This window comes from Cryptotermes secundus, unplaced genomic scaffold (assembly GCF_002891405.2).
Source record: "Cryptotermes secundus unplaced genomic scaffold, Csec_1.0 scaffold793, whole genome shotgun sequence".
Lineage (NCBI taxonomy): Eukaryota > Metazoa > Arthropoda > Insecta > Blattodea > Kalotermitidae > Cryptotermes > Cryptotermes secundus.
Genome location: NW_019722435.1, coordinates 26,627 through 39,361, shown reverse-complemented (window position 1 = coordinate 39,361; position 12,735 = coordinate 26,627). Strand labels below are relative to the sequence as shown.

General features: G+C 42.3%; 1 protein-coding gene across 1 annotated transcript in view; it reads left to right on the top strand.

The window, feature by feature from the left end:
- The first annotated feature begins 7,591 nt into the window (after positions 1 to 7,591).
- LOC111861494 (transcription factor GAGA) overlaps positions 7,592 to 12,735 on the top strand; it is a 31,586-nt gene continuing 26,442 nt past the window's right edge. The window contains exon 1 of the mRNA XM_033750343.1: positions 7,592 to 8,830. The gene's annotated coding sequence lies outside the window, so the exon portion shown is untranslated. The remainder of the gene's footprint in view (positions 8,831 to 12,735) is intronic.

Here is a 12,735-nt window from a genome sequence, read left to right as displayed (position 1 = left end):
TTCTTGCAACCACCAGGCATAGAGGAAGGAAGGAAGGAGGACAGGGAGGAGAGAGAAGGATTCTGTATTATGGATGTGCTTCAAAGATTGGAAAAGTCCAGTATACACGTATTTACAGTTGCAGTGAATAGACCATGGTCTTAGACTTTTAGGAAATACTGCGTTTCTTAATTCTGAGAGTCCACATTTCTTACAAATAATTAAAACAATTAACAACAGCATCCTATTGGTTGTCTTCCGACCCACCTTCCGTATTCCAACAACTCTGATTAGGCTACATAACTAATTATACGCAGAACGTCATTGAGAAACTGACCGTACCTTGATATATTTTTTTATTTTTTCGTTTTGTTCCTTTTTTTCTTTGTCTCCCCTGACTCGAATTGGTCCACTCAGCTGACTGGCCTCGACGCTGCCGGTCGGTTCCAGAGGCCGACGAGTTGCACTGCCGTACTGTCAACTGACATCAACTTGCTGTCAAGTTGGCACCTACTCTTCCGCTTCGAAACTGATACAAGGGCAGAATTGGATGATAGTCATCGTTAACGAGGCCTTATGTAATGTTAGGTTCTGTTATAGCGTTCTGAAAAGAGATGACGGTGCACAGTTTTTGCCTTCTGTGGGTACATATTAAAGGATACTGTGACACGACACCTGAAACAGGAATAGTGGAACCAGGAAAGACCATCGCTAGGCAACAGCTCGGTAAACACTTTCCAGCGGCAATAGAATACGCAAAGAACAATAGAAGAAATAGTGGAACCAGGTGTTCTCTTTGCGGTCCCTGCAAAAGTTTGCTTTGCTCAGGAGGGTGGTTAGCAGTCAGTCGTGAGCCGTCGAGGACATGAGCTGTTAAGCACGGAAGCAGTAAAGAGTCCCCCCAATGTTGAAAGTCACTACGAAACAAAGAGTAAGTGAAAATATAGCAGGCTGATTGAATGAACGACTGAAATCCGAGTTGAGAATGACCAAGACACGATTACGAAGATCCTGTAAAATTAATGTTGAAATATTTCGATAATAAATTCTGCATCAGTCCCTCATTAGAGAACTGAAAACTTCCAGAACCTAATGAGATGTTTATTGATGGCAGATGGAAGGCTGTGGTGCTGCAGAAGCTTGAAGATAAGCTAAACACCGCGAAGAACAAACTGGACTTTACTATCTTAACGATTGGCACAAACGCACCCGTACCATGAACAAGGCGGACGAGATCCAGTACAAATTGCACAAGAAGCTGGACTCAGAGCTGTTGACATAGACTTGGTGCGTGGTTTTATGAGAATACCTTACTTTTCAATCTGGTACTCCCTGCTATTGTGAACACTGGATGCTTGTTCGGTGCACGTGTATGAGGCCCATGGTGCATTCACAACGTCTCCGAGCCGTTGCCTGAAGTGTCATAATTCTGGCACTAAATGGAAGTGGTTTCTTGCGACTCTGAAGCGTTACTATGAAGAGAACCCCTTGTCATGCATGATCAGTGACAACCGTTTCATCCTGCAGAGTCTGGATCACGGGAATGTCGGACCCAACAACACGGGAAATCTCATGGACATGTACAAAATGTTATATAGAACGAAGGAGGCAGCAGAAATGGGAGCGTCGACTGCCAGGAGGACCCTGGTGAACAGGAATGAACTTTATCATTTGTTTACTACTGCGAAGTCGTGCCAGCACTGCACATAAGACGTCAGTTTATTGCGGAAGATGTTTACAATGTATGAGCATGAGACCGCGTGACTCATGTTGCTGCTGTGCTCCTTGCTCAGGAGCTTGCGAGTATACAAATCAACCACTAGCAAGGAGAGAAATTCTGCAGTGTATGTTTTATACCTAGAATACAGGGTCAGGGACTTCATGGAGCCCTGGCTTGAAGTAACGAGGAGATATTTTCGCCTCACTCTGCCAGCGAAAGCAACATTTCCTCGGGCAAACATTCCACGGAACTTTCTGTTGACTGAGACAAGAATCGGGACCAGTGAGGGCGGCATAACACGCGATGAGGATTTCAGGGAAGGAATTCAAATATTTGATTGTAAATCAATCTGTGGAGGCATTTGAAGCGAAGAAGTTATCCTGATCAGAAGAGGTTGAGAAACGCAAGCTGGAGAAACAATGACGCTTAACATGGACTCTCGGGTTAAAGACGATTCGTAAGGAATTAGCTTTGCAACCATTGTAGCTGCTGAAGGTTCTGGAGGAGAAAGTGTCACGTGGTCGTTCTTTGAGGACCTGAAGACCTTTCATGTGTGGATGGATTGAAACTGCAGATAGGTCAGCCTGTTCAGGCAGTCCAGAACTCCAACTTCTGTTTGGGTCCGCTGTTGAGCAAGCAAATACGTGAAATAGCAAGGAGAGTTTTTAACTTGAGCCACAGTTCGTAGACTGGCACACAGAGAGCTCCCAGTCTTCAGAACGACATCCCCTATAAAAATAGTAACGGGGCTCAACATGTAGATCAAGAAAGTTAACTCTCCCAGCAAATGAGGACGGAATCCGAAAGTAAAGTAATAATCTTGAATCACAAGGAGAAATTTTGGACCTCAGTGGAAGCCGCGAATGAGGAAGCTGAGATACATGCATTTTTGGACATCATGGATGCTACTGTGGAATGTGGGCAGATCAGAACCTGCTGTTGCAGGGCTATTCCTTGTTGTCAGAGTTCAGTGTTGGCGTTGTGTGTTCTATGCCATTTTTATGCGATTTATTTATGAAATGTATAAAACAAGACTTTGCAAGGTAATTCATAGGATTCAGGAAGTGGAAGTCAGTGATAATGAGGTAGTTAGTTAGTTAGTTATTTAGAGAGGGTGGGTTTCCCCATGCACCGCGACCAGTTTGATCTATTGTGCTTCCCTCTATGATATTCTACCGATAAATGGTGCGTACCATCAGTCCCGCCGAGCAAGCGAGTTCGGCCACTTGCTTAGCGGTGTCTATAATGCTTCCCCCATGTATCAGAGGCCTTAGAGACTAATGTTGGGCGGGAAACGTCCTGGAATTTGGCACAGTGATCCCCTCTGGGGATATGAGGTTCTTTTACGTGCCGTAAAGTTACGAGATAATGAGGTAAATGTTAACACTGACAAGCTCTTCGGCAAGGACGGCAATCAGACAGTTCTGTCTCTCGTCCCAATCAGCAAGCTCTATGAACGCTATGGCAATCCAAGAAAGGCAGAAGAGGATTCTAGTGAGCAGTCACGCAGCGGGGAAAACAAATACCAGAAGAGAGTGATAACATCTTCTACAAATGTGTGGCAATCATCTGTGTGTAAAGGAGCAGGTCACTGACATTGCCAACATTCTGGAGCGGCACAAACACAGCAGCGTGAGGAGAATGTGGGACAGGTCAAACAAATCCCTTTGGTCCCCTAACAGTTCATGTATGGGAATGACGTATGACAGAATTAGAAGTCCGAGCTAGGTATGAATGTTGAAAGAGCATGGGTACCGGCGTAGATGAGGTAAAGCCACCCAGGTTCCACGGGTCGACGTGTCGGGCCGTGTATCGCCGCCAGTTCAAGGTCGTGACGAGGCCCAACACTGGGCACCCCTCCTGAAATCCACGCACCTGCTTGCGGTCCTGCAGAAGTAGGCTGTCGACCTTATGCACGACGTCCCTACTAAAGCTAAGTATGTGGGGATTGTTCAGGCATTTGAGAATCGCTACGGGGACCACCAGCAGACCGCAGAGTACCACTCGCAGCCGAAAGCAGAGATCCATCTCGTCGGGCCTGCAAGAGTTTGGATTGGAGCAATACAAAGAGTTCTCACTGTTAGAAGCCGATACCAAGCAACGAGGACGTGAAGATATAGCTGACTGGGAAGACTAGGAATGTCCCATAGCTATTTGTAGAGTGTAGAGAACAGCGTTAGTGCTCTGTATGTAGTTATGAGTAATATGCATTTAACACATTAATGAGTAAACCCACCTGTGTCTAGTCACTAACATTTGACAATATTTATACACAGTTAACATATGCACATTTCTAGGTCATATTTGTTAAATATAGTTAATGCCATTATCTTTATAATTTCTCAGTTTAACTTGTCTTGATAATATCTTCATGGCCGCCGGTAGGCGGGGGGGCGGGAGACAGAAGAAGCTAGGCATCTGCCCCTTCCCTTGGTTGTTTGGGGGGACAGAAACATTCCAAACAGTAGTACTAAAAACTATTGTAACGCATTTAATGAACACGTTTCCAGGCAACAGCTCTGTAAACGCGGTCCAACACGAAATAATAGATGAAGCTGTGTTTTCTATGTCGTCCGCTCCACGCCCAGTGCTACTAACGGACCAGTCAACTCGCAGTCTGACACGTGACATAAGTTTTGTGTGATCTGTCCCAAGCAATAATATAGGGGCTGTGTTTTCTGTGCGTGGTCCGTGCCGAGAGAATATGAGAGAATGCGGGAAAGGGAATTGACTTCACTTGAGTTCCGAAGTTTCGAGGGAAGAGCAATGTGGCCAGAAGAAGAATTAGAAGACTTAGTGTGTGACGCTACATGTGCTGCAGTACACCGATATTGGGATATGCAATCTAACGAGACTTTTATAGTTCCTGTATTATAAATCCGTTTCCAGGAAACGGTTAGTGAAAACTAGTGGAAATAGACTGAGAAGATTAGCATAGAGTGATTGTAAAGTGTGTAATTTAGTTACTACCTGTAAGTGGTTAATAAATCCAGTTACCAATCCGAACCCCGTCTTTAGTCACTGATACACGTGACATTAGGATATAATCGTTTTAACTCAATTTAAGTTCCTTTGACGGATACAAAAAGTATTCCTAAACGGCTTGCACATAAGCCTGTAAGCAAATTTATGCCCCCCCCCCCAAACTTATAAAGCCCCGCCCGTGCATATCACAAATTTTCAACTGCAGATTTTATTAAGGAGACACAAGGTGCTAGGGACAGTAGTTGAACTTAAGACCTGATAGCACGAAGGAGAAAATTATAAAATGAGGAAATTCGAATTCGGATTTCGGTCTTGTAGTTTATGACACCGCCGAATCTGATAAAGTTAATTAATTTCTATCTGAAAGATGGAAACGCTTGTAGACGTAACCACTTACCAGAATACGGGTGTCATTAATCAGAAGACCATACTCTAAAAAGTATTGTCTCTGAGAGTGGGCTAGTTAGAATGGCCAGAAGCCCAAGTTTGTTTGCAATGAAACAAGAATGTATTCTGCTCAGGCATGAAAAGATGGCGACCTTGTGTTATTTTACAATTCTGCGTGAGATACTTCGGAGAAATTAAAGCATGCTGACTAGGAAGGAAAGCATCTTAACTGCGCTCTGCATAATACGAGTAAATTTCCTGATCTTATCTTCAAGGTGAAAACAACAGATTTTCCTGCATTCTTTTTTTGTTTGTTTTTCAGTCCCTGTGAATATTTTATACATTATAAGTTGTTCCATTTGAACCCCTTGCATGACAGTAGCGGACTAGCTGCAGCATCATAATGGTGAAAACAAATCTTCAGAAATTCTAAATTGTTGCTTAGTAACTGAGAATTGTGAACTCAGGACCTCACAGATATCCCCTCAAAACGGAAGAAGACGGTTGCGACGTGTCAGTACTAATGTTACAGGGAAGTTCTTTGTTCATTCTTGTCGCCCAGCATTGTTACAATGAGGAAATCTCAGGAGGTTGCCTTGTCACGGAGACAGGCTAGGAGAGGGGGGACGAAGAATATGTACAGAATTCTGGCGGGGAATCCTCTTAGGAAATATTTAATTGGAAGACCGAAAATCCAATGAAAATATGCATAACCTTGAAATATATGGAGATGAAAGTGTGAAGGCAGGGAGTGGATGGCAACAGGAAGTTGTGGCGGTTGGTTCTGGCTGGGATTTCAACGAAGAACACGGTTTACGAAGAGGGCGACCGAGGTGCAAGACGGCACGAGTTTCGCATACCTGGAAACACCTGGCCTTGCTTCAGTGTCATTCATGCTCTCTGTCTCGCTACGAGACGTGAGCAGCTTCTGCAGCAAGCGTGGTCCTCACTTCCGCCATATGTGGCAGTGAAAACGTCAGACTGACTGGTCGCTGTGACCTTAGGAGGTGCCGTGCTGAATTCCTTCATAGTCTTCTATTTGTCTATCTAACTACATTCTGTTAAATAAAAAAAATCTATCTATCTATTATTTTGTTTATTTCTAGTGGGGTGGGACTAAGTCCCTTCTATTGCGGCCACTTCTGGCCTATTGTACCAGCCCCAGATGATAGGTGAGGGTGATTGTGGAGCAATTGGTGGAATGAAGATTGGCAGGGGAAACCGAATTGCTTGGAGAAAACCTGCCCCAGCGCCACTTTGTCCACCACAAATCCCACTTGATCAGATCCGGGATCGAAGTCGGGCCGCCGCGGTGGGAAGCCAGCGACTAACCGCTTGAGCTATGGCGCGGCCATCTATCTATCTATCTATCTATCTATCTATCTATCTATCTATCTATCTATCTATCTATCTATCTATCTATCTATCTATTTCTTATTTCCGCCTTTGTTTCTTTATTGCTTATTTTTCGTCCTCACTTTTTCGCTTTTAATTCTTTTACTTGTCTCTTCTTCCTTTCTTTCTTCACACGCTACTTTTCATCATTTCATTTTCTTATTACTTATTGCTCTTATTTTTTTGGTCCACATCTAACTTCCCTTTCATGCTTCCCTTCTCTTTCGCGTCTTTGTTTCCCTGTTTGATTTATTTTTGCTTTCATTTATCTTATACTTCGTTTCTTTCCTTGTTTGTTTTCTTCTTTTCCTTCTTTCTTTGTTTTATTTCTGGACTTTCTTTATATTTCCATAGCCTTCTGTTCTATCTTCTCGATTTTCGTCAATTTCTGTTTGTAATACACACAGTACGAGTATATGATCGCCCGTAGCCGTCGAGTGTAGTCTACAGGGTCTACAGGTACGTTTATTTATTTCTTTCCTCCAGTCGCCCAGGGGCAGTCAAGCCACACGAAAATGGGGTAACGCTCTAGTCTTGTAGGATGATTCGAGAGGTATTGATTTCGAATCTTGGTGAAGTTACTCAGTTTATTGACTTTTCCTTGGTTTTCCCGAGAGAATGCTGGGATAGTTCCTTAAAAGAGACTACGGCCGTATCTTACAGATTCATGCCTGCTTCTCATTCACGAAAAGTATACATATACGAAATGCATGATGTCCGCCTGGCTCTCTATCCGTATATTTAATCTTATAATGTGAAATTCCTCGCCCCACCCCCGCATTGTGATTGTGAAACACACGTATTAACAAACAGGCCTGCAGTAAGTCATTAACCTTGATGTAAAATAGTGTGACGTTTTGCAGAACGAGCACTGCGTTTCGTCACGATCGGACAGTGTTTTGTGTGACTACGTGGTGGCCATAAACTGTTCATAACCAACCGTAAGTTTCCTCCAAAGAGAAACAAAGAGATCATTGGAAGTTAAAATGGCGGGCACATGCTGTAGCCACAAGGCCAGTATTGCCTTACGGAAGTCCGTCAAGACAGATCACAGTCCGACGCGATGGAAAGGTGCAAAAGGGGGGGGGAGGAAGGCAACAGCTGTGTTCTGCTAACTGCTAACAAACTAACGAAAGGAGGAGAGTCTAGTGGAGAAGTTCTGCGGTTGGCGGAGAAGATGCTAACAGTTGACAGTGAACATACCATGCCAGCGCGCGCTTCCTTTTTTGCCCCCAACTAACAAATTAACGGACACGTGTATATAACGGTGAGCGTCCTGGCTGGACAGTCACAATAGCAACCTGACTCGAGGCGTTAGTTACTTCTCCTCGGTAGTGCGGGACAGACGGCAGTACCGCTCATTGGTGGCCGTTAAGTTCTCAATTTTGGATATCTGCATTGCACCACTTCTGTGAAATATTAATTACCATGTTAGGCATCAGTCTCTTGCTTCAGTTTCGAAGAAACGTTTTTCTTCTTTTGTTACAAGTGTCACAATCTTAGTAATTACCTGCAGACTTGTGAGAGACATTCATTTACCGTGTAGCGCCCATTACAAGGAATTTTACCTGTATTCTTTGAGTTACGTTGTTTTATTGTGCAACATGAAGGAGGAATTTTTAAACGCTGATGTAACTCTTTACTCATAAACGCCTTCAGATGACACACAAGTTCTTCATTGCAGTAGTAAAGTTCGTGTAGATACCTTGGTATTTCTTCATCGGGAAATGACAGGAGATTCTAAACATTAACAACAACCGTACCGAATGGAGGCGCCTATTTGGAGTGAACTTGTGAACTGTGTGCACCTGTGGTTATTGTGCGCGTGTGTAGCATGCCCCCAATAATTGTTTGACAACGTGCCGGAAAGCATCTCTTCTGTACCAGCTGTTGTAGTGCAATGTTGGGAACAGGTTGAACCTTGTGGATTTGTTTAATAATGAAAACTGGTGGCAGAATTCGGTATTCAGTGTGTAAATACAAACGAAGAAGCTTTATTTAAATCGTATCTAGCTGCTATTGTTGCGCAATTTTTAGTGATAACAGAGAAGAACAAATAAAAGGGACATTAAGAAAGAATAGCTAAGAGTAGAACTATTTGTTTACTTGGTGTATTAATACGCGATTGCAGAACAATGGCAGATGCTCTGTACCCAACTCAACACAACTTCACGGTTTATGTAACGGAGGTGGACGATGTAGCAGTAATACCCGAAGTAGGGACGAGATATAGTGAGGAGGAGTACGAGAAGTTTCTGGCAGACATCTGGGTAGGCGTCGTGCTCACCCTGATGGTGCTTAGCTGCGTCTGTTGCGTTTGTTCCTGTCTCCTATACCACAAATTCCAGCAGTGGAAGAGAAGTGGTAAGTGTTCATCAAGAATCTCTTGATCCTGGCGTATGTTGGAATGAAAACATTTCGAAGCTCCTAGCTTAGACGTCTGAAATTTATGTGCAGCTTCCTAAAGTTATAGCGAATTTAATATTTATGAACGTTAAATTAAAAACCTGTGAATGTTGATAAGGTAGATGACAGCCTCTGTCCTAAAGAGCAGCTCTTTTTCTAAGGGGCCCAACTAAGTAGGTGTCTCCCTTTCTCACCCGAAGACGGAAACATATCCAGTTTCCGAAACGTCGTGTCCTCTATTACCTAAAATTTCGGACGATGGAAAAAGTCCAAAAACCCAGTAATTCTGTGTGTCATCCACCATCGTCAGAACCCTTTAGAATATACAAGTGCTGAATATTTGGAACAGGGTTGGCAGACATTTCATTGTTATTTGGCTTGACCATTGGAATTCAGCAGAATATAATCAATTTAGTTAGCCTACTTTCACTCTCTTATGAAGCATTGAATAATTTTCTTGGATAATTCATCTGACAGCAAGAAAGTTACGGGGGAGAGTCAGTAAATAGATCACAAATGGAAGTAAAACAACCGTAATTTACGTAATAAGTTTTCTATGTTTATCACTATATAGCACCTCAGTTCAGTTTCATGACAGTTTAGGTAGTAGACGCGCATGCGCATGTTCAGTCTGGTTTCAGTTGTCAAAATGGCGAGCGTGCTTGTGTGTACTGCCGAAGAGCAGAATTCTGTTGTGCGTTTTTATGGGAAAAAGAACTCAATGTGAAGGATATTCATACAGAAATGTTTCCTGTTTACGTTGGGAAGTGTTTGTCGCATAAAGCGGTTCACAACTCGGTCGAGAAATTCTCTCAAGGACGTTCGAAAGTCGCAGATGATGCCTGACCAGGTGCGGAAGTGGCTGAGACAACAGTCAAAAGGACTTTTATGCTGAGGGTTTCGACGCACTGGTAAAGCGATGGGACACGTGTGGAGGATATTTCGAGAAATTAATTTTTTTTCAGGTACGGATATCATATGTTATACATTTTATATCCATTTGTGACCTATTTACTGGTTGTCCCTCGTATTTACATTTCAAAAGGAAACTGTTAGAATCGTGATGAGTGCGAAACCTCAGAGTTCCTGTAGAGGTCTACTCGTGTTTATGAGATCAGAGACCTTATATCTTCCGTGTGAATAATATTCTTAATTAATAAATTGCATTATAAATAACCAAGAATATTTTGAGACTAATTCAGCTGTACACAGTGTTAATTCAAGAAACAAGCACCATCTTCACAGATAAGTTGCTAACCTCCCATGTTTGCAGTTAAGCGCACATTATTTTTTTTTTCATTGGCCCTACATCCCTAGTGGTCCTAGGCCTACCTCCATGAACTTCTCCGTTCACTTCGGTTTTTCTAGATCTTACACATTCGATATGACTCATTGGGCGGGTGATCAGCTCGTCGCAAAGCCTCTACCTGTACACAAACACAGAAAAACGCACACACACCAACTAAACATCCATGCCCTGAGTGGGATTCGAAATCACGATCCCGGTTTGCATGCGAACGAAGACAGTGCATGCCTTAGACCGCTCGGCTACCGTGATCGGCAAGCGCACATTATATTGACATAACAATTTTCAACAATCTACCATATAGTCTCAGAATCGTATAAAAGGAAAGGAACAATTTAAAGTGTCACTAGACCGAGACTTAAATGCACACCCACTCTACTTCGTTGACGGATTTCTATGTAAAAATTAATCATTCTTTTAAAGGTTTGTCTAAATAGCTTACGTTCACAGTATATATATATATTTGCGTGGATGTACTTTTGAATACTTTATGTGTAACCTCTGTGTAGCCTTATGTGAGAGCTTCAGCTGTATTGTAAATATATGTTTTTTCTGTTTTTATGTCTTACGTGTATTTCACAATCTACGGCCATTTTTACTAACTCTGGATCAGTGGAATATATGTAATGTACGTGTACGCATGCGTAAATGGGCAGGCAACATGTTAGTGTTGTTTGGCTCCTTCATGGGATTGAACAGAGCGGTTAGGCAATGTGGGATATCCCCAAAAATTGAACTTGCCGACGGAAACGCAGCAGTTTCATCAGCAATTTTAGAGACACCTGAAGATGACAAATGTTGGTCGAAACATGTATTGTGCATAAAACAGTGATGTAGAAGAGATGTTGACTTTTACAATTTTTGAAGGTTTTAAAAATCAAGTTTAATGTGAGAAGGCTTATGACTAACGGGAATAAACGAGGCAGTGTTACTCGGCTTGTCCTTGGGAAAGACTATAGGAAGAAACTGGTTTCAAATTCCGGTTCTTTGCAGCAGAAGTGACATGAAAAATATTAAAACAAATTCATAAACTCATTATGTACCAATATTAGTTTTCCTGCTTCCACAGAATGAAATATCAATTGCAGAGTATTAGAAACCTTTTCGCACTACTATTCAGAACAATGAAGGACGAATATGACTAATTTCACGAATCAGACACCTTTTAGGGGGTCTAATAGTTGCTCAGCTAGTCAAGTATTTTGTGAAACTGGAAGGTTCATTAACGTGTTCACAATAGCTCGACAGTGAATTCTATTACAGGACAGATAAATCCAATACACATCCTTAAAATATATTTCCTCAACTTTTTAAATATCCTATATATGTGTAGGTTTCTCAAATGGCCAGTTCCCTTAAGATTTTCCGAATAAAATCTCTTTCACACCTTCCATCTGCATTGCATACAGCGGCCATCGTATGCTTCTTGGCTTGGTCACTCTACTGACAATGGTGAAAAGTATACATTATGGGGCCCATTATTATCGAGTTTCCTCACCCCCTATTACTTCTTCCCTTTTAGGTCCAAATATTTTATTCACCACCGCATTTGCAAACATCCTCGATCTGCGGTCTTCCCTTAATATGAGAGACCAAGGTTCACACCCGTGGAGAAAATAGAACCGCAGTAATTATTTCAAGCTCATGTTCCATCACCGTTGCTCTAGAAATAATTCTGTTCCTTATTTTTGTTTTTCATTTGCTTGACTGCTTTAGAGGAGCTTATGTATTGCGCAGCCTACATTTTTTTTTCACTCACTTTTCCTCAGTAACCTTGACCCTTATGCTACTTTTACGATTTTCACGCCCAATTTATTTTCATTTTTCCTTATTTATATTCAGTGCACTTAAACTTTGCCTTACTTTATGCATTTTTTAGGCCCCCTTTCTTTCACATTTGGCTGTCTATTAAACTTTTCAGTTGCCTATTCTCTTTCTTGGCATTTTTCCAGGACATGAGGACATTCAGTTATTTTCCGCTTTACAGTACAAGAGATGCCCATCTAGCATGATGCCTTCTAACCTTGAATTACAGGCTGTGCGAGCAGATAGTCGCTTCTGTTCTTCGTTTCTTTTTATTTCTTCTTCTTCTTCCATTGACGGATTAGGCCCTCGGGCCTTTTTTTGTTCGGAATTAATCTGAAATCATGGATCCTACAGACGGTTAGTGGCACTCCTTGGACGGGGATCAGCCTGTCGCACGGTCGCTACATACACAGGACAACCCAAGCACAGAAAACCCGCACACTTGCGTCTATCCGCATCCAGTGTTCGAGCAGGCGAAAACATTTGATGCCTTGGACCTCACGGTCATCTTTCGTAATATTTGGTTGTCCTGTTACATTAATTAAAAGTTCCTATTTGACATATACCTCCAAACATTGATATATACATAGTAAGTATAAGTTTTAGTCGTGTGATAGAGGTTCTACTAATTTGCCAATTCACGACAAACAACGTCAAGGAAATTTCCTTTGACTTCATCCGCTTCTGTTAATTTAACCTGTATGCTGATTAACTTCGCCCTAACAAACACAGTGTGTTCAGGATCCATTAG